At 38.8% G+C, this 23798-nt stretch overlaps 1 long non-coding RNA gene across 1 annotated transcript; it reads left to right on the top strand.

Moving 5' to 3' along the window:
- Positions 1-7542: 7542 nt before the first annotated feature.
- Positions 7543-18126, top strand: LOC121395580. The gene is made up of 3 exons (XR_005962569.1): positions 7543-8516; positions 11260-11381; positions 17774-18126. It is a non-coding gene; the product is annotated as an uncharacterized LOC121395580 (long non-coding RNA).
- The last annotated feature ends 5672 nt before the right edge of the window (positions 18127-23798 follow it).

Raw genomic sequence — 23798 nt, 5'->3', positions numbered from 1 at the left:
AATCAAGAGTTGGGAACCAGATACTTTAGCTTCTATATATGATACTTGCAAAGGCAGCAAATGGCCAAGGAAACTCTAAAAGACAAAACACTGGGGGTTATTTATTAAAACTCAAATTAATCAAATTTTCTATTAAAATAAAGTCGACCTAACTCATTCACGAATTTAACTCATTTATAAATAATTGTTCTTGTAAAAGTTGGAGCAAAATCATGTTGGGATAAAATTGAGCGTCAATTCGAATTGTGTTTGAAGGTCTGAAAACTCGAGTTTATTGGATTATGGGACGAAAATCCCAGTGCAGATCACGATGTCAAGAAACAACTTAAGGGGCATCTGCCATGGACTTCTTCATGACCTCCACTGGTTTGAGATTAAGTATTTAGCAGCTTTGGGATATAATAAATCTCTAAAAATTCGGTGAGTTTTCCCCTTCAAAAACCCAACCAGATAAATTTGAGGTTTAATAAATGGGCTCCTATAAGTTGAAGGCCCTTGGATGAGATTCGGTCAAGGAATAAGAACAGCCCAATTTTTGCACACCAAAGGGCAATAGATACATTTGACCACCTGACTAAACAACTGGATCTTTCAGTATGTTAACATTTGTTTTTTTAATAAATATACATACAAATGGTTGTTACAGTACATGTATAAAGGAAGTTACTAGTTGGTGTAGACAATAAAATTGCTTTTCATACTCAAGCATGGCCTTTTGTTAGATATAAAGTTGTCAGACCAGAATCCTTGGCCTCCTTCTGGGGGCTTTCTATTGCTTAATTGTACAAGAATGTAAGATTATTGTGGGAAGAAGTGACTAGCAAATGCCAATCAGTGATCTGTCTGTACTTAAAGCTGCATACAATAAATTTGATACATTAACTTACCTTAGTTAATTGTTACTGAATGTTCAAGCATATTATTGGCCAGATGGTGAATCAAATTATACTGACCTGATTTTATTGCCCCCTGTAAAATATTAGGGTCCTGGGCACACAAGTGGGGATAGTTGTATCAATTACTTCATGTGATTTATCAGCAAGCTGGCATATTGTTAATGGTCTCTGTGGAAAGGATATATTGGAGTGGCCTTTGGTCCTCTGTGGTTAGTATGGTATGAGTTATTTTAAGGAAATATAATTGTGCCAGTGTCCTAATTGAAGCAAGAAACCCTTGAACTGTGAGGATGGACTCAGGATCTCTAACAGTCCTACTACATTCCTGGGCCACCCAGCAGTTGGAGATGCTGTTGTTACACCCCTGTTTGCTTTGAATGCCTATTACTTCTGAAACTATAGCATGGCACTATAATAGGATTGGCAGTTTGTCAGTATTATACCTCCTAGTAAAAGTGATTATTTATATCTAAAGTTATTAGATGAAAAACAATAATAGGATGGCTGGCAGCTTTTACTAAACTGTTTCTTATGACCGTTGTGGTTTTTCCAATTTGGCTATTGAGTTTCTACATCTGACAGTCTTTTTTTTCCCTTCTACTCCTGTTTTCCCATTGATTCCTTTAAAAATAAACTGTCAATTGATTGGCTGGACCAAATCGTTTTATAACCTGATACAAATTTCTTAGAGAATATCTTTAATATCTCCAGTTCAACTGTATGAAAAGAATATACTGGAATTTGTTGTACTTAGTTGTTCATGTCATAATTGTGACATTCCCCATGCTGGTATTTTATACATGTAATAGTGGAGCTTTGTCTTTGCAGATTTAATATGCATGCTATAATGGCAGAAATTCCATTATTTACATAAATGACAGCACATTCCCTATGCTAACTTTAGATGGGTATTTGCGGTTACTAAATTTATGAGTAATTTCAGTCAAATTATTTCTTGCACTGTTTATACTATTCTGTTATTAATAGCCATTAATGGGCCTTTTAATATTCAAATGCAATGAGAAATCATGACCTGGAATAAGTCCATGATTAATCAGAGATTTCACTTTCAACCCCTGTTACAGGGCAACCCTTTTGGTATATATACAACATTCAGCTCATAAAAAAGGCAACAAAAAGGAATATCAATCTATGTGTCAGTCATTTACCAGGGGATCTGCAGATAAGGTACAAGATAATGTGGGTCAAAGAGGCAGAGTATAAATTAGGGCTGAATTATTGGAGTGTAGAATCAAAGGAATTCCTTATGATCTCTTAGTCCATATCTAGGCATGTTGGTATTTCAAACCTGGTGCAGTCCTGATAAGTTTCTAATAAATAACTATTGTATGTGATGATGTACTAGTTGCCCTTTAGAACTGTCCACTTTAAAATCTTAATCCAGTTATGATTTACCGCTTGCAAATTTTCCCAGACCCTTGGGGCATATTTAAATACAAAGCTTCTTGGTCCAAACATGTATTCATCTAGCCAAAGAGTCGTTTAGATACTGTACATTGAATAGCATATACTGTTTCCAGTTATTTTAGCTACATGAATTACTATATTAGCTGTTAAATTTCCTCCATAACTACAAATCAGATCACTATGAGCTATAAGCAGGCCCAGTGCATGAAAATAGAGAGAGAAAATCCAGTATTTTAGACCGTGCAGAAGTATACAGGGAGCCTGGTTTGGTTAATTGCTGCAGGTCAGTGCTGACCAACTTCTGTGGTACCGAGGGCCGAAATTGTTCTGGCCTACGTGGTAAAGAGTCGATAATGGAAGTCAGTGTTGACCACTCCCCCTTTTAAAGCACATCCACTGTAAACCACACCCACATTACCACAAGAACTTTTAAGATCATATCCACATTAATGGTGATAGCACACCAAAAAAACAGATGGTTGGTGCTGACTATACGGATATCCCTCATCATTCATATGTGAAAAATGTAAGTTGTGTTAAATCCATATGCCTCCTCCTCTTCCCCTGTGGATTATACAACCCAGTCCCAATCACTTGCACAAAACCAGTGCAGTGCAACTTTTCACATAGTGGGAGGAAAAAAATCTAATATAAGGTTTAAGTGTCCATATTACTGCATACTACAACTGTACAATGATGACACCATAAAAGGGACTACAGATTTATCGGTATGCCGGGGGGGGGGCATAAAAACACTTTGAGAGTTATCAGAAATGTCTGTAATCTGGACATGATACTTTAAGTGAGCAAACATTTAAGTTGTCAGTCCATAAGAAGGGGCAGGCTGAGCCCATTACTCTCATTAGGTTGTTTTCATTAGGTTGGATTTTATCCTGTTAGGAAACTCTAACTTAACTAACTATACCCCCCAGACAATGTAGGTCTCTATAAAAAGATATTGCATAAAACAGCCCATATGTAAAAACCTGCTTCATGTAAATAAACCATTTTCATAATAATATACTTTTTTAGTAGTATGTGCTATTGGGTAACCATAAATAGAAAATTGCCATTTTAAAAAAATAAGGGCCGCCCCCTGGGATCATAGGATTCACGGTGCACACAAACAAAGCAAACAACCCATATATGTTCGGTCACATGAGCCACTTAAAAAACAGAGTTCAGTCTTTTGCTTCCCACACTTCTTTCTGTTACACTTAGAGCTGCGGTATTTCTTGTCTGGTGATCTCTGAGGCAGCACAGAGACCATCATAAAATGGGGGTTCAAGGTACGAGATGTAAAAGGGCAATATTTACTTTAATATATACAGTAGAACCCCCATTTTACATCCCCTGATTTTAAGTTTCCCCTCATTTTACATTGTTGTTTTGTGGTCCCACCTATATTTATGCATAATACGTTTCCCTGATTTTACATTTTCCTGGATTTTATATAATTTTTTTCTGGTCCCCTGAAAAACGTATAATGGGGGTTCTACTGTATACCAGTTTGGTAAGATTCTTTAATATGCCACTTAATATGATATAAACTATCTCTTGCTTAAATATTCATTTTGGGGGCAAAGTTTTCCTTTGTGAGTTGTAGCTCGACATCCCAGTCAAAAATACTAAATATCAAGTAAGTACAGAATGTGCATTTTCTGGCATTACAACCTAGGCATCCCAGACAAAAATACTAAATATCAAATAAGTACAGAATGTTAATCTTCTGATATTAGGGGACCTCCTCTAAAGGAAACCGCTCAATATTCACTGGCATAGTTATTAAAAGGGTGCTAATAGATTTGATAGAAATTTGATAAATATCCCTATTAGATTAGGCAATCTACACCCACCTGGCCCCACTCCCTATACAAACAAACTCAGCCGACCAACTGCTGCCAAAACCCCACCACTTTTTGCAGCAGCTTAGCCCACTCTCCATCAATGTGGCTCCAGATGGGAGTCCTGTTAGTACAAGAACAAAAGAATCACCAGACACTCGACAGCAGGTGAAGCGGGGCGAACCCCTGAGTGTTTAATTCAAGTCTTGTGATGTAACGTTTTGGGGGTGGACCCCTTCGTCAGACATGCAAAGTAGCGTGCACACGCCTCATAAATAGCCCTCATAATTAAGAACAATTACAACATGTTAACAATTCAGATTTCCTGATGCAAAGCACAACATGCTTGCCAAAAACAATAATTTACTAGTAACCACTTGTGTATTACATAATATGATAAAAGATAGCATTATGAATAAAAAAAATTGTGAAAAGACATTATGAATAAAAAACTGTGGAGAAAACCATCCTGTGATCCGCATATATGTGAAAGTATCCAGTGTTTTCTTCTTTTCCATTATCAGTTTATCCAACATGTTAATGCAAGATACAATATTGCCTAAAAACCAGTGATAATAAAGTTAAAAACATTTACACATATCAAAAAGAGTACAAAGTTTAAGAACAACAATACTAATAATAAAGGAAAAGGAACTACTTTACCCTGAGTGAAAACTTTCCCTGGTCTTAGTCTCGTTCACTGAAGGGGATAAATGAAACATTGTAACTACAACAAATTAGGTACAGGAACATAATAGATACAAATAGATTTATAAGTAACAATTCAAGTTAATCTCCTCGTTTAACCCTTGTGGCTGTTTTGCCTGTAGCAGCCATATCCAGAAGCACTCCTTTTGTAATAGTCTCTTTTTTATTTCCTTCTGGTTGCTGCCATTTACTTTTTCTAAGATTTGCCATCTCAATTGATAAACCCTATGTCCCTGTTGGTGAAAATGTCGTGCCAGATTAGTTTCTTTTCTTTTTTTTCCTCTGACCCTGTTCTTTCCTCCTCTTTGGGGGGTACATGGTTGCGGATAACTGATTTGTGTTCGTTTAAATGTATTTTTATACTTCTGCCTGTCTGCCCTATATCCGCCAACCCACACGGGCAATTAATACAGTACACAATGTTAGTACTGTCACAAGTAAAAAAAACTTTGACGTTATGTTTCTTTCTTGTTACAGTGTAAAATATGAGTGTTCACAAATGAATCCATAAATGCATTGGCACATGCCGGTGCTTTGCATCAGGAAATCTGAATTGTTAACATGTTGTAATTGTTCTTAATTATGAGGGCTATTTCTGAGGCGTGTGCACGCTACTTTGCATGTCTGATGAAGGGGTCCGCCCCCAAAACATTACATCACAAGACTTTAATTAAACATGCAGGGGTTCGCCCCGCTTCACCTGCTGTCGAGTGTCTGGTGATTCTTTGGTTCTTATACATATTGGAGAGGTGCCGACCTCTCTTCCGGACACCAAGCTTAGAAATTGGAGAGGCTGGGGAATCAGGAATCTTTGTTGTAAGCTACAAGACCTGCCAGTACCCCACTGTTGGAGGCTTGGAACTGGGGGCCACCAAAAGTGTATGGTTTGCCTTGTGTAATACAAAACATAAGTTAGCGGAGAGTTAAAACTGAACACTTATGGGTGAGAGTTGGGGCCCCTGAGCTTTGCATAGGTGTAAAATTATGTATAAAAATAAAGAAAAACAAAACTATGGATTGAGATGTATATATTTGGATCTATAGCTGTAATGGGACAGTTTGGCTGAAGACGCTGTGTACAAAGCACCAATACAAAGTGACACTTGCATGTGGTCCAGGTTCCAGGTACTGAAATAATTCTGCTTTCTCTATTACTGTAATGATTGATGGAATGTTTAGAAGTGCAGGCATCTGCATCAAAGGAAAGTATTTAGTATTGTTGAAAAGGAGGAATAGTAGGGAGCCTATGCAGTATCTAGTAGAGTGAAGTCTAAGGGTCTGGCCACACAGGCAGATTCGGGGAGATTAGTCGCCAGGCGACAAATCTCTTCTTCGTGGCGACTAATCTCCTCGATCTGCCTTCCGCCAGCTAAAATGTAAATTGCCTGGGGGCAGGCACATGGAGCGCTTTGTTTTCCGAAGTCGCCCAAAGTTTCCTCGTGAGGAAACTACGGACAACTTCGGAAAACAAAGCGATCCGTGTGCCTGCTCCCAGGAGTTTAGTAAATAACCCCCTTAACGTCATGTAACAAAGGTGGGTGTGGTTATGACATGACCAACGTGGATTTTGCTTCTCTTCCAATAAATATGTCTGACAGGGGGGGGGGGATATTATGGGGTTTTTTCCAATGAAGGTTCCCAGATGACTGAGGGGCAGATTCATGAAGGATCAAGTTGTTTTTTTCCACAATAATTCATGTTTTCAAGGTTAATTTTTTGGTCAAAAATCCATTGTTCCGGTGAAAAAACACAACAAATTTTTCACGTTTTTAAAAAAAAAAAAAAAAAAAAATTCGAGATTTATTATAACCCTACTCTAAAAATAGCTAGAATGACAGAGGTCCCTTAAATCAGTTTTAAATAGTTTTCATGATGTCGAGTTTTTTCAGAGGGTATTGCCCGAAAGTTCAAGGTTTTTTCCGCCAAAAACTCGATCAATTAGAGTTTTTGGGTCGTCAACCCCCGACCTTGCTGATTCATATTTTTCCATTCAAGTTCTTAAAGGGATACTGTCATGAAAAAACAAGTTTTTTTCTAAAACACATCAGTTAATAGTGCTGCTTCAGCAGAATTCTGCACTGACATTCATTTCTCAAAAGAGCAAACAGATTTTTTTATATTCAATTTTGAAATCAGACATGGGGTAAGATATATTGTCAGTTTCCCAGCTGCCCCAGTCATGTGACATGTGCCTGCACTTTAGGATAGAACTACTTTCTGGCAGGCTGTTATTTCTCCTACTTAATGTAACTGGAGCAGTCTCAGTGGGAGCTGTTATCTGGTTACCTTCCCATTGTTCTGTTGTTAGGCTGCTGGGGGGAAAGGGAGGGGGTGATATCACTCCAACTTGCAGTACAGCAGTAACGAGTGGCTGAAGTTCATCAGAGCACAAGTCACATGACTGGGGGCAGCTGGGAAATTGACAATATGCCTAGCCCCATCTCAGATTTCAAAACTGAATATAACAAAATTTGTTTGCCCTTTTGAAAAATGGATTTCAGTGCAGAATTCTGCTGGAGCAGCACTATAAACTGATGTGTTTTGAGAAAAAAAACATGTTTTCCCATGACAGTATCCCTTTAGATAAGAAACCATTTAAGGTATAAAAAAAACTCTAAAATTCATGACATCTATATATAAAGGTAAATATAAAGGTAAAGAAACTTACAGTGTTGTAGTGGTTTTTAAAGTTATAACTAAATGCAATTGTCACTGAAAGCAGTTTATATTGTCTACATTGCTTGTTCTGAATGTAAGTAGCACAATAGCAGCTGATGAACAAACGTGGAGGAAACTGATGTGTTCTACATTGTTTCACCAGTCACAACCAGGGAAAAGAAATAATAACTCATTCTGCTTTCCAGTGCAAATACAGTTACAAATGTATAAATGCTGCTTACATTGCGCAATAAAAATGTTTTGGGGTAAGATTCCCTTTAAGCAGCTAAACTGGAGCAGAATAAGCAGCACAAAGTAGTCCCTTATCAACGAACCGCTATGGTAACATGGCACAATGGCAAAGCTACTTGTACAATCAGAGCGAGTGTTCGGGCAGCTGAGCTCATATCCCAGTCCCTTCTATCTACACACAGACACACGTGACATTTCCTGCATGCCTTCTGCTTCAGTTCCGCCAGGTTCTTGCAGGCAATCCCGTACTTCTGCTCGATGTGTAATGTCCTGGTTTGTAACACCGGATCTTTTTTCTCGGCGGAGGTACAGCTACTATACCATTCTTATCTCCTGACACGCATGCTCACTCCTTCCCTGCGCTCTGCCGCATAACCAAGCGCTCCGGTTCGCAGCCGAACTCCATCTCCCAGAATGCTTTGCTTCAAGTCATTTCGCGCTTGCGCAGTACTTGGGTTTTTGTCAAGCGGTGGTTATGGAGATGGGAGAGAAGGAGCGGTGGAACGGGGGCCGGTTCTGTGTATCGCCTCTGGGACTCGGCCGCTGATATTTTGTGCAGCGATTAAAACTCAGGCCTTGCGACAGAAAGTCCGTCAGGCCTTAGGAGCGGTGAAGTTTGTTTTGTGCTGTGAATAACTCTGCTTGAACCGGGGGGATTATTGCGTGACCTGAAGGAGTTCCCGGCATTCGCCGCTTCCTGTCTCGTAGCGTCAAGGGCTTTAGAGTCTGGGTAAGTGATTTGGGCTGAGGGCGCGCACAGTTGCCTTTATGTCGGTTCCAGCAGGTTCCATGGGGCTGTGGGGCGTTACCTGCTGCTGCTGCTGCTGCCCATCACTTTTCATGCCTTAATACATAGCGAACAGTTCCCTTTGCCGGAACACTGGGCTCCTCCACTTCCACACAGGCCATTGATAGGGGAACTAGCGGTACATGAACATTTCATAGAAGCTTCATCATCACACAAATAACATGTTATTTTAATATCAATTAAAAATTCTAAACCATTTCTGAAATATTCGAATTCCTTTTCAGTCTCCTCCTCCTCAGCATCTGCCTCTTCATTGTTTCTTCATGCAGGAGTTGTGAGTGTGAGTGTGAAGGACATCTCAATCCAACATCTCTTATAGGAGGCTCCTTTTGTCTAGAACATGTGTTACAGCTCACACTATTTGTTTGAAGTGGAATTAGTGATTTGAATCAATTCTAATACATCTGATCACAAAGGGAACCCCCCTATAAGATCTATTGGATGTAACTGTCAGTGATTATCTGACACCCAACTGCTGCATGAAGAGAGAATGAAGAGAAACAGATGCTGAGAGAGGGATAGTGAGGATAAACTTTATTTCAGAAACGATATAGAATTTTTAATTGATTGTATTTACCAAGTTTCAGTACGATGAAGCTTATATTAATAATTAATTTATATTCATTTTCGCGATAGTTCCCCTTTAAGATCTTCATTGTCTTTATTTGTACGTGACAATGTTAAGATTGGAGAAACGTCTTCATTTTGATAAAACCTGAATACCCCTGCCTATATATATATATATATATATATATATATATATATATATATATATATATATATATATATATATATATATATATATATTAGGAATGCACCAAATCCACTATTTGGGATTCGTCACAAACTAAGTTTTTTTTTTCTTGGAAAAAAAAACTTCTTTTGTGATGAAAAGTCACATGATATCCCTACCTGCCCCTAATTTACATATGCAAATTTGGTTCGGCTAGGCCCAAGGATTTTGGGGAATCCAAATCCTGCTGAAAAAGGCTGAATGACAAACCGCATCCTGGATTCGGTGCATCCCTAATATATATATACAATACTCGTAAGCCATCAATGTCCTGTAAACTTTGACTTTATAAAGTGAGCTGTGTGATGTCATCAGTGTCGGACTGGCCCGGCGGGAAACCGGGAAAAAACCCGGTGGGCCCCGACCCTCATGGGCCCTGCCGGGCCAGACCCCTCTTCTGATATAGGAATTCTAAAAAAAAAAAAAAAAGTTTTCTTTCGGCGCCGCGCAGCGCATGTGCCTGCTGTTCGCGCATGCGCGCTGTGTGCGCATTCATGCGTGTGGCCCGATCGGCACCTCACAGTAGGGGGGCCAGAGGGGGCCCTGGACAGAGGTCCCGGTGGCCCCAGGGCCCCCCAGTCCGACCCTGGATGTCATCAGTCATGCTTAGTGAAGTCATTTGCATCAAGTGACTCTCCATAACTTGTTTATTAAGAAATAATTCTGCCTTCAGCCTCATACTTTTGTAAAGTGGTGGAATTATTCTGTGACTTCCAGTACCCTAATTGTGTTTAGTAGGGATGCACCGAATCCGGATTTGGTCAGGATTGGGCCTTTTTAAGCAGGATTCGGATTCGGTCGAAATCCTTGTGCATGGCCCAACCAAATCCTAATTTGCATATGTAAATTAGATGTGGGAAGGGAAATCACGTGAATTTTTGTCACAAAACAAGGAAGTAAAAAAACATTTCCCCCACCTTTTCCTTACCCTCCCCTAATTTGAATATGCAGATTCGGTTCAGTATTCGGCCGAATCTTTCATGAAGGATTCAGGGATTCGGCCGAATCCCAAAAAGTGGATTCGGTGCATCCCTAGTGTTTAGTGATGTCACCCCTAATAAAATAGGATCAGTACAGTTTTCTGCTGATAGGAGCACCGGCTCGGGGTGTCAGGTAAGTAAATATAACCACTTGGTCGATGCCTAACTTGTTGCACCCCCAAGGTAAAATGACTTTACTTCTCCTTGAAGTAGTGACTGTCTATGCCTGTCATCTTTCAGCAGCCCTACAATATAGCTAATAGTTTAACTCCTAGTGACTTAAGTAGTTTAATCCATAGGACAATTTCATTTGCTTTGATTCGTCGGTTACATTTTCATTTATACACAGACAGCGGCCCTGTAGTAAGTGATAAATACCAGTGTACCATCTCCATTGCACATTTTAATACATATCTGGTTTGGCGCATCAGTATAAAGTACATTCGTTTCTATATCTGGCACTGCTACTGCATTTACCCACCTCTGCCTTTAAGCACTAGCATGACAGGTGCTTATATGATGGGAATGGCAGGCAATTTTAGACATTTTGGGACAACCTTCTAAACTAATAAAGTTGTATCGCCAAACTGCAATAAAACAGAAGAGATTTAGGTCTAATACCCCAACAAAGATTATGATAGACTAGTGGTACAGTACCCTCTGTTTTTTGCTGACCAGTGAAAGCCGATTAAGATAAGAAAAGATATGGAGCCGTTAAGGTCATGTTTGAGGGCAGTGATATTAATGAGCCCATTATATGGCTACTGCTCTACTGAGGTAACACAGTAAACCATAGGCATATAGTACATTTCTAGATTTATCTGTTTTCAAGCTTTAGCTGAGATGGTTTAAATGCTGTGCTTTGAGTGACATGTGATTGTTTTACCTATAGACCTGCATAATGCCCCACAAGCTTGGATTTGTTGTTGTAAGTTCATCTGGGCATGAAGATGGATTTAGTGCCAAAGAGTTGATGGTCCATGCTCCCACTGTCAGTGGCTGGAGATCTCCAAGGTACAGTCATGTCGTTTTTGCAGGAACTCTTTTCTGTATCCTATTTTTAGTAGGGATGCGCTGAATCCAGGATTTGGTTCGGTTTTCGGCCCGGATATTTCCTTTTTCACCAGGATTTGCCCAAATCCTCGTGCCTGGATGAACCAAATCCTTAAAGGAGACATGCGATATATGAAACCCCTCTAATTTTGTAGGCAATAATGTATACTATATGGGTAAGGATGCACCGAATCCAGGATTCGGTTCGGGATTCGTCCAGGATTTGCCTTTTTCAGCAGGATTCGGATTCTGCTGAATCCTTCTGCCCGGCCGAACTGAATCCGGACCTTAATTTGCTGCAAATTAGGAGTGGGGAGGGAAATCACGTGACTTTTTGTCACAAAACAAGGAAGTAAATTCTTTCCACCCTTAATTTGCATATGCAAATTAGGGTTCGGTTCGGTATTCGGCCGATTCTTTCACAATAGGGACTTTGGTGCATCCCTATATATGGGGCTGGTTTTACTTTTAGTTGTAAATTAATATTGTCTTCAAAATTAGCCCCTTTATTTGAAATCCCCATAGATGTTCTCCTTTTTCAAATAAAGGGTGGGTGTGTCTGTGTCCTAAAGGTCCCTGCCAGAGGCACAGTAAAAGTAGGAGTGGGATAACCAATCACAGCCCTGCAGTCACACAAGCAAAGGCATGCTTCAGTTCCCTATCAGGTCAGCCTAGCTGCTGATTGGTTCCTATCCTACAGTGCAGTGTACAGAGTGCCACAAGCTCCCCTGCACAGCCTGGGAAAGGAGGCAGCAGGAAGTGGAACAGATGGGCAGGACTAGGAGGGTTATTGCAGAATTTTTCAATAAAGTAACCAAAAACACAACTTTTTAAAGAACATTCCTTCTATATCTAAAAGAGTTTAATACACTGGTACATTCTTGTTTTTTTACATAATATGTTTCCTTTAAAATCATGTGACTTTTCGTCACAAAACAAGGAAGTAAAAACATTTTTAAGTGAACTCGCCGATCCTGATTTTTATATGCAAATTAGGATTTGGTTCTGTATTCAGCCGAATCTATCACAAAGGATTCAGGGGGTTTGGCCGAATCCCAAAGTAGTAGATTCAGTGCATCCCTAATTTTTAGCTTCCAGAAAAACACTTATTTCCCTCTACCCTTAGCATATCTGTAAGTGCTCTTCAGCACCTTGTTTTACTTGCTTATTCTGTATAAGTATCTGGAAAAACATTCCTTGCAGCGCCATTCATAGTTTAGTTGCAATCAGTTCAAATGAATGCAAATTTATAAATGATTATAGTCCTGACTTCTGCTCACACACATATATCTGTTTGCATATTGTACAGTGTGGCTGAAACTGAGGCAAACATCCCATTGTACTAGGGTACATTGAAAATCTACTTATAGTTGCTTAGGCAGCATCAATCTGAAAACAGAATTACGTATGGATTAACCTCATCTGATACAGAGTGTCATCAAAATGTATTAATTCTGTTGTGAGATGATTCCATTGGTTAACTGGATGACCTTGCACCCCCCCCCAAATACACATGATCAGATCTGTCTAGATGTCTCCTATTTCTTCTAATAAATGGTTATGCCCTTCATATAGCTGCTTCAAGGCCATATGTATCTATATATATTTCAAGAGGACTAACTGCAAGTAAAATCTGTGGTTAGCCACATCACCCAAGGAGATTTAAAGGGAATGTCAACCAAAACAATTATTTTGCATACTAAAAGAAAACATAATTCTAAGCAACTTTGCAATATACATTCTTGACATTTTTTCTATGGTTTTTAAGTTCTTTGTATATGTATTGCTACTGAAAGCAGTGTTTGTCCCTTTCTATTCTCTGCCCTGATGGCTCAGCCTGTTGATACAATGTAAGACAATCGGAAAGTTGCTTAGAATCATGTTTTCTTTTATTAGGCAAATATTTATTTTGGGTTGACTTGTCCTTTAACTATATAGCTGTGACTTGAATAGTTGGATTGGCAGCTGATGGTGCTCATGGGGGTATTGGTTCTCTCTTTACTCTGTCACAGCAGGCACCTATCTTATCGAGCAGATATTAATGTGATTCTGTAAATCGCATTAAAGGGGTTGTTGACCTTTAAGTTAACTCATGGTATGATGTAGAGATTGATATTCTGAGACAATTTGCAATTGTTTTTCATTTTCTATTAGTTGTTGTTTTTCAGTCATTTAGCTTTTGTTCGGCAGCTTCCACATTGTAATTTCAGCAAACTGGTTGCTAGGGTCCAAATAACCCTAGCAACCATGCATTGATTTGAATAGGAGACAGGCATATGAAAAGGAGAGGGCCTGAATTGAGAACATTTCTTTTAGATAACATCAGTTACCCCATTTGAAAACTGGAAAGAGACAGAAGAAAAAGGCAAATAATTCAAAAACTATAAAAAAAAAATAAACTGTGAAGACCAATTAAAAAGTTGCTTAGAATTAGCCATTCTATACCATACTGAAAATAAATTTAAAGGTGAACGACCCCTTTAGTAAAGCATAATGGGAAACTGTGGTTTAATAAGAGTACAGCAGACCATGTGACTAAGGGTGCCTAGTAAGGACCTGCATTTGTCCAGCACTGTCCTTGCTGCCTGCACTTGTGCCAACCATCTGCATAATGAGGGCTCTGGCGAGTAACATTGACATGGCCAGGTTCATACTGTCTGCTATTGTTCCATACAGGGCTCCTCCTTTTTCTGCTTGCTTTGCCTACTCTTCTGTTTTGTAGCATTTAATGTGTCCTGACTATTGGTACTGGAAGGGTTGATAATCCAATCGCAGTATTTTCTACAGTGGCAGAAAAACAATGATAATACTTAATGCAATTCCTGTCACTCTTAGCTTGGATATGAATGGCATCTGTCACTGTGCACATGGGTGGATTTCAACTTAAAGGGGTTGTTCACCTTTGAGTTAACTTTTAGTATGATGTAGAGAGTGATATTCAGAGACAATTTGCAATTGGTTTTCATTTTTTATTATTGGTGGTTTTTGAGTTATTTAGCTTTTATTTTGCAATTTTTGCCATCTGGTTGTTAGGGTCCAAATTACCCTAGCAACCATGCACTGATTTGAATAAGAGACTGGAATAGAAGAGGCCTCAATAGAAAGAGGAGTAATAAAAAGTAGCAATAACAATACATTTGTAGCCTTACAGGGCATTTGTTTTTTTTGATGGGGTCAGTGACCCCCATTTGAAAACTAAATAGAGTCAGAAGAAGAAGGCAAATAATAAAAGAGATAAAAGATGCCTAGAATTAGCCATTCTATAACTTGCTAAAAGTTAGCTTAAAGGGGTGGTTCACCTTTTAGTAAACTTTTAGTATGTAATAGAATGACCAATTCTAAGCAACTTTTCCATTGGGTTTCATTCTTTATTTTTATACTTTCATAATTATTTGCCTTTTTCTCCTTCTCTTTCCAGCTTTCAAATGGGCGCCGCTGACCCCATCTATAAAGCAAATTTCTCATATTTTCTAGTAAGGTCCCCTCAGGGCTGGAACTAGGGGTAGGTAGAGTAGGCACGTGCCTAGAGCGCAAAGCTGGGAGGGCGCCAGGCACGTACCTCCTCTGTTGACTAAGTCCGTTTCCCTTACTTGCCCGACTCTATGCCTTTTTCGCGCTTTGTGCGCACGCGAGCGTAGATTCGCACATGCGCGCGCACACTACACAGGTGCCGAGCCTGCCTAGGGCGTCTTCCCAGCGTGGCCCGGCACTGGGTCCTCTCCTATTAACATTCCCCTTTCTTATTCAAATAAATGCATGGTTGCTACAGAAATTTGGATCCTAGTTACCAGATTATTTATAAGAATGAGAATGATGGAGAATGAAGAGCTGCTAAGTAAAAAAGCTAAATAACTCAAAAACTACAAATAATAAAAAATGAAACCAATTGCAAATTGTCTCTGAATATCACTCTCTACATCATACTAAAAGTTAACTCAAAGGTGAACAACCCCTTTAAGTTGAAATCCACCCATGTGCACAGTGACAGATGCCATTCATATCCAAGCTAAGAGTGACAGGAATTGCATTAAGTATTATCATTGTTTTTCTGCCACTGTAGAAATGCTTCCTCTGGTGTTCGCCTCATTCCATCTTTAAAGGAGAACTAAACCCCCTTTAGCCAAAAGTCCCCACTGGCTCCCCTCCCTGCCTACCCTCTGCACAGTCTTACCCCCGAATTGTGTCCCTCTAGAAATACTGACCGCACATGCAGAGTCTTCGGGTTTCTTCCCTTCAGCAATTTCCGTTACTGTCGGCGCATGCACAGTTGTCGAGAAACCGGAAGATTGCTCCATTTGCGCATGCGCCACTATGGCACTGACATTATGAATAGTGCAGAAGAGCCAAAGATGTTGCCCGTGAGCTCCGCTGCTCTGACTCTGCATGTGCTGTCAGTATTTCTAGAGGGGACACAATTCGGGTAAGACTGTGTAAGGGGCAGGCAGGGAGGGGGGCCAGCGAACGGGGGCCAGTGGGGACTTTTGGCTAAAGGGGGGTTGAGTTCTCCTTATCTCTTGTTTCATTGCTTATCAATAAACAGATCTTCCATGCAGCAATGTGATAAATGTTTATGAGGAACAAGGTGAAGCAGAGCACACTCTAATATCTTCACAGAGAACGCCTGGTGCACAGGGTAGAGGTACGGCAACCCCCAATATAGTAGAATAAGAAAACTCTGGCACTCAAGGCAAGTGAAATGCAGGGTTTTCTCTTGCTTTTATTTCTTGTGCAGACGTGCAACGTTTCGGGGTGACCCCCCTTCAAGCATACATACTGACCATAGTGCAAACAATATAAAGAGTGGACCAATTAAATTAATTAGCATACACAATTACCAACATTCAGTTTGAAAGGCAAAGCTCTCGACCTTATAGCATGTGACAAAAGTTGTTTTTTAAAAAAAACTTTAAAAAACATCACACAATATTACATAAAAACATGTTGTTTAAAACAGCAAAAATTCTGTGAAAAAGTCCACTCTTTATATTGTTTGCACTATGGTCAGTATGTATGCTTGATAAAGGGGGTCACCCGCGAAACGTTGCACGTAATTCTGGAGAAAAATACTTCACAGGGACAGTTCTCCAGCTTCTCCTCAAAAAATATTGAAACTCAGAAACAACCTATTTTCCTTCCTTTCACCCTCCCCTAATGAATGTTGATACATAAATGTGAACACTTTGGGGCATATGTATAAAGGTGAAAAAACATCAGCCATCACCACTTTAATGCCATCATACTCAGTGTAAAATCACATGTATTTATCAATCTATGTAATGAGTTATATGAATGTATAGCAGAGGATAGAATTCTAATGTGAAACAAGTTATTATTTTGCAGACGAAAAAAAAGCTTAGCAGTGCAGCTTTTCATATAATCTTTTACACTGCTTTTAGTAGCGGTATAGGATTCGTTATCACAAAACCCATTATCCAGAATGCTCCTAATTACGAAAAAAGGCTGTCTCCCATAGACTCCATTTTATCCAAATAATCCAAGTTTTTAAAAATGATTTCCTTTTTCTCTGTAATAATAATACAGTACCTTGTACTTGATCCAAAACGAAGATCCTTATTGGAAGCAAAATCAACCTATTGGCGTTTATTCAATGTTTACATGATTTTATAGTAGACTTAAGGTATAAAGTTCCAAATTACGGAAAGATCTGTTATCCAGAAAACCCCATATCCTTAGTATTCTGGATAATAGGTCCCATACCTATACCATAAATTCTTTTCCCCCTGGAATTTGTCCTGTTATGACAGTGTGTTGAGAGGTACAATGAAATGGCATCATTTTCAGCGCTAGTGTTTTTATTTTGTGTTCTATTTTACACACTGATATAAAAGTACCTCTTAGACATCTATGCTCAAATTCTGATGAATTATTCATTACAGTGATGCCTCATGTCACCCTATAGCTGTAGTAGAATAACAATGGATACACTGGGTGTGTGGGGATTGCAAAGTTCTTAACCTCCTGTCTTGCCTCAGGTTTGAACCTGATTAATTATTTCCTCCATTCACTAAAGTTGGTTCTATAAAATGAATATCATCTGATCCTACAGCCGAAAAGGCCAGATGTAATTGTGAATATTGGTTGCAGGGCAGTTATCAAATGGAGTGGTATTACAAACAGATATGTTTAATTAATTACCTGGTATGTTAGATTTGCATGCACTTGATTGCAGGTTGAACCGAAACATGTATAGTGCAAGTAACTTTGTGACTAACATGTAAATGTACACAATTTTGCACCTGTGTAAATGACCTCTATTCTCTTTAACTGTGTGTGTGTATGTACATACACATATGCATATGACTAACTCTAAATTTCCACCCTTTTCTTTGCAGGCAGTTTCTAGCAAAAACACAGACAAAAAGTCTCCAAAGAAGTTGGAAAATGATGAAAAGGGTCTGATGGAATCTGATGAACAGGAACTCATAAACAAAACCGACAACATAGCGTCTAATGAAAGCAATGCTGAACACGTTAATACATGTCCTTCTGCATCCCCCTTTTCTGATTTGAATGAGGTTTCACGTAATGGCTTAACAGATGACCGTGAGGGTGGAGTAGGGTTTAGTCACAAAACGTCCTCTGAGCCCTCTAAAGTAAGAGAGGTTTATCTGAATGGCAGTCCATTTGTAGATGAAGACAGCAATCAACCGATGCCTCTGGGGCTCTTTTTGAAAATGCAGATCTAATGCAGGTGAGTTTTCCTTGATGTCTATCAACATAATTTTATCATCCATCCTAATATATATTAATATTGCATTTAGCACACTTGTGTAGTTATCTGTGGAGGTTCTGAGCATTATTCAAATGTCCTATGAACCACCAAGCTAAATGACTGGGTCATACGTGTGCAGTTCTACATAAACACACAGACTGACACACTTGAAAAACGCACCGCACGTTGCACATCTTATCCAGAAAAGAAGCTCACCTGCAGATTATGGCGTAGTGCTGATGCTTTAAAAGGGGTCGTTCACCTTTGAGTTAACTTTTAGCATGATGTTAGAGAGTGATATTCTGAGACAATTTGCAATTGGTTTTCATGTTTTATTATTTGTGGGTTTCCTATGGAGTTATTTAGCAGCTCTCCTGTTTGCAATTTCAGCAATCTGGTTGCTATGGTCCAAATTACCCTAGCAACCATGCATTGATTTGAATAAGAGACTGGAATATGAATAGAGGTCTGAACAGAAAGATGAGGAATAAAAAAGTAGCAATAGCAATAAATGTGTAGATGGGATGGGGTCAATGTCCCCCATTTGAAAAGCTGGAAAGAGTCCAGAAGAAAAAGGCAAATAATTAAAAAACTATAAGAAATAAATAATAAAGACAAATTGTGTTGTCCAATTGTCCATCCTATAGCATACTAAAAGTTAGCTTCAAGGTGAACAACAAGATAATCAGTGGCACTGCAAAAAAGAAACCAGAAGATAGTAAATAAGAAGTATATAGGGACAGAAGTCAGACTATGGTGAGTAGCAGAATGTATAAATGGGAAGAAAAGCAAAATGATTAAAACAAAAGGAGGCTGCAGAAGCTGGGGATTTAGAGAACCACAAGGTGAACCACAGGAAGACGGTAAGAGCTATAGAAATATGGGGGAAAATGTAAAATACATGAAGGAAAGGATATCTGGGATGAAAAATGATGTAAGAGAAGCACATAATAGAAATGGCTGGAATTGCAAATGGATAGTGGAGTGTAGGGACAATTGGTCGGTACTCACCCAGACCTTTAGAACTCTCAAGTAGCAGGTGCACGTGCAAAGTTGTCCACTCCAACTGGCTTGAATAAGTGATACTGGACACTAAAAATGTTCTACATTAATAGTTACCTATAGGTCACGTTGATCATTTTTTGCTGATAGTTCTCCTTAATTGTCACTTGAAGTTTCTAAACCTGACTGTTTTGGCAACCTGACTGTCCCTTCTTAAAGGGACATGTCAACCCTTAAAACGAGATTTTATTCAGTAAAAAGCCTAATTGAATTAGTCACATACCTAGCATTCCAGTCCTCTTACGTTAACAACAAAGGAAGCTTTGTTGATTTAAGTGTCCTGCAGGTTTCCTCCACGATCTGCCACTCTCCCCCCTTCCTTCAGAATCAGCGCTCTTGCTTGGCATTCTGAACATGCGCAGTCCTCATTCACAATCTAGCACATGCGCAGTGCAGGGGAATCAGCGTCGGAAAAAACTTTGTGCCGCGGAGCAACACTGAGCTCTGATGACACGCCTATCCATGCTATCCACCAATCTCGCAATAGCATGGTGGTTGCTATGGCAACTTTAGAATTGTCAGCGTTAACTCTGTTCCCCCAGCTCCTTGCTCATATTTCTGCTGCTGACTGCAGGGAGCTTGGAAGAGAGCCAAAGTCTTTAACTACTTCACTGCTCAGAGGGATAAAAGATCACTGATCTTCAGAGGATAAAACATCTATTGGTGTACAGAAACGCAATGCGCATTGCCGCAATAAATCAAGGAAGATGAATAGCATGGGACAAAATGGCGGCGGGTAGAAAAGCTTAGATCTATGAAAGATAGAATGGCGATGGTGAGGAGGAACGGACGCAGAATTTAGTGCGCGAACAAGATGCGACGGTTCGGGTGGGCAGTAGTGTACGTTTGCAAGTTCATAAAAGAAAAGTGATCAAAAATGGTTACATGTCTTTAAACCTAGTCAGTTTAATAATGCTAGACGGACTCTACTGCAGCGAATATAGCAGCCACCTCATGAAGAACAGGGTCTAAGTGGATTTTTTATTATATATTCTATTGGCTATTCAGGCTTCTGTTCGATATTGCCAGGTCTCGTTATTCAACATCAATGCATTGTTGCTAAGGTTATCTTGTAACCTTAGCATAACCCTAGCAACCAGGAACAGCTGCTGAATAAAAGCTATATAACTCAAACACCACAATAATAAATATCAAAACCATTTTTTCAGAATATCGACTTTCTATATCATAACTAAAAGGTAGCATGCAGTCCGGGACGGCGCTTTGTAGAAGTTGTGTTCTACTGTGGCAAGTGAGGTTGGGGTTGGCATCACGAGCAATAAAAAGCTACAAGGATGAGCCCTGGCAAAATGGACTTGAAAGAACACTGCAATGATGGATGCCTCATTTTTGCCATGGTCTGTGAAGTTTTAATTCGTACACATACTAGAGGGCTAATTTGGAGTTCATATTATTTAAATGCAATATTAGTCTTTGATATTATTCATTATATATTATTGTTTTGCCTGGTAGTAGAGTCACTATTTCTTTCACATTTCATGGCACATTCATAACTGATTAAAATGTTTGTGGTTTCTGTTAGGACTGCCTCGCTTGCTGTGCTTGTTAGTGCTATCGATGAGCAGCAAGAGGTTCGCAACTGCATTTAAGGAGCAAGGAACGAGGAGGAAGATGATGAGTGTATGCTGACGGCTTGGTTAATGAAGGAAATATTTAAATAAGGTATGGGTTTTGTTACATATTTTTGTTGAGCCAGCTGGCACTGGCAGGCACTTCATTATTCTATGTAAATGGGAGGTTGTTTATATAGCTGACCATTGGTAGTGTTGGTCTGGGAGATACCTGAAAACCCCTAGAAGATGAGTGGAAAGTGAGCGTGCAGGAGTCCCAGGCCTTTGAGCGTGTAATCACAGTGGTGCATTGGGCAAACGCTCAGTTTTTATTTATAGTACAAACAGATGTGAGACACAGCTGTGCTCTCTGCTGAATATACAGTTGTAATTTTGGCAGTACACTTGTGTTAGGGATGACACAAAGCACTCAGTTCAAAAGGAGGGGGTTCCTTGCTGGCAGGGGGGTAAGCTTGAAACTCCTATTTTGCTATAAATGAAATCCAAAAAATCACTCTTAAAAAGTAAAAAAATGAATACATGAAGTGCCATTTTTTCTATATATATATATACTATATATTATATATATATATTATGTATATATATATATATATATATATTGTAATAGTATATATAATATGTATATATTATAATATATAGTTATATATATATATTATATACGGTGCAAATCCAAAAAAAAAAATATATATATATTATATATATATATATATATATATATATTTTTTTTTTTCTGTTTGAGTTTGCATATAATTGAAATATTTGAAGCAGGACAGGGGAAACAGGTGGACTGTTCTATGTTCACCTACTGAGGCTTGAGCTGAGATTTAATTGATGTATATACTGGACTGTAGGACCGACTTCCAATCTGTGAGTTCTGGCAGGCTGCTGTAGAGATAAGATGCATGAGACAGGGTATGCGGTGGGATGTGTCTGGGCTTCTTTGTACTGGGAATTCGCGGGCTCTGTTCTGATCCGTCTTGGATTTTGACTGGCCTGATAGCTAAGATGAACATGATTACTTGTACTTTGTATGTTATCGATGTATAGAAAGGTACAAATGGAATAAGCTGGCATTGGCTGACGACCTGGCACTCCAGATTGGTTGGTAGCTTAAGTTGACTATGTTGGGCCATAAGATGTCTGCCCGAGAGACCTTATTGTGATCTGACTAAGGCACAGAGGTAAGATGAGTTTTGATTGATTTGGCCTCCAATTAGTAGGTCTCAAATTAGGCTTGATCCAACACAAACAGACACTTGGTTTTGGCACCTATCACATCAAAAGCAATATCTAGCGATGCTGGTTTAACTTAATTGGTGTGAAAGTGCTATGTGCTAATTGTGTTTAACCATCACATCAAACATATTAAGGGTTAAAATGATCATTTTCTTTTTCTGTTCTAGGATTCTGCAGAGCCAAGCTTGATGTGTGTGGTCCGGGGGATATCCAGAAGTATAATATTTGTCCCATTAATGTTTTAACTTCAGCCATCAATAGTAATGAAGACATGCAGACCAATGTTTGATTCTTAGAGTCTTTAATTAACGTTATATTTTATATTAACTCAAATGAAGTGGCTGTTTCGCTTATTCACCCCCCTTAAGCTCTCAATACAATCCTTAGCTAAACTGACAACTTTGCAATGGTTGTTTCACAAGGTATTTAGCTGTAGAAATGTTTAAGGTGGTGTACAAATCAAAAAAAAGTTTCTGGAGCTGGGCATGGATTTGTGTATTTTTGATATATAGTGAATTTTTACCATTTAGTAGGATAACATTAGATCTTCTACAAAGTGGTTCATGATGCAGTAGATCCTTAAAAAAATTAAAATTTAAGGTTTGGCGGGGGGGGCCAAAAAAAGAAAAGGCGCCTTTTTTTTATCTCTCCTTCGAGTTTGCTTGTGAATTTGTTTTTATTAATAATCTTGAATTTTAAAAGCTTTGATTCTGAACTGACCAGCAAAAACTAAAACGGTAAGGCATAGATGTAAAGATTAGTTATTTATAAGACGCAGCATGTAAGAAACCTGGCTGCCAAAGTGAGGTTACATCTAAGAGCGGTTTTATTAGTGCATCAACATGGATAGAACTCAGCGTTCCTGGATCACAAGTAAGTAGCAGCTGCATGGACAAGTGTTTGTATAGAAGTTCTTTTCTTCTTGAGTATGTTGTATAAAACACCAGGAAAATATAGGAGTGCAATTATTCTTCTAGTCTTGTATATAACCAAGATATTACAATTTGAAGCAAGGATAAGAGATATATTTGAATTTCCCAAAAACTTCAGCATTCTAAGAAATGTACCTTCTAAAAAAATGGAATGACACAATCCAGGACTATGTCAGAGCAGTTCTAATAATATTAAAAATGTCAGATATTATTAATACGCCAGAATGAATGTGTTAGATTTGTAACTGTTTGAAGTGCCTGAAGAATCATTCTGTATGTCGACTGGCCTCTGCAAAAATGCGAATTACTTAAGGGGTTGGTTCAGGCGCTTTAATTTATTCTAGTATGCTAGTGATATGCTGATACAAATTCCTCTTGGTTTGTTACTTTTTTTTATATATGTTTTATAATTTTTTAATTTGTTAGCTTTTATTTACAGGCAGTTCTCTATTTTCTGTTTCAGCATCTGGTTGCTATTGTCATAATTACTAGACACGCATTCTGCTGATTTGAACTATGAGATGCAGTATGAATTGGAGAAGAGCCTGCATAGAGATGAGTAATGTTAAGAACGGTAGCAATGAAATATAATGTGATAGCCTTGAACAGGAAGCATTGTGATTTGACATAGGGGTCAGTTGGACCCCCATTGTGAAAAATTGTAACAGAAGTTAGAGGAAGAGGGATAAATCAAAAAATAACCGAAAATGATAACCAAGAAACAATGAAGGCATGTCAAATTTTGCTTAGAATTCACCGATTGCTATACAATTAAATGATGATTTAAAGATTAGATTCAACATTTAAGTTAGACCCTCCCAAA

The sequence above is a fragment of the Xenopus laevis genome, chromosome 7L (assembly GCF_017654675.1).
Source record: "Xenopus laevis strain J_2021 chromosome 7L, Xenopus_laevis_v10.1, whole genome shotgun sequence".
Classification (NCBI taxonomy): Eukaryota; Metazoa; Chordata; class Amphibia; order Anura; family Pipidae; genus Xenopus; species Xenopus laevis.
This window is presented reverse-complemented; position numbering and strand designations above follow the sequence as displayed.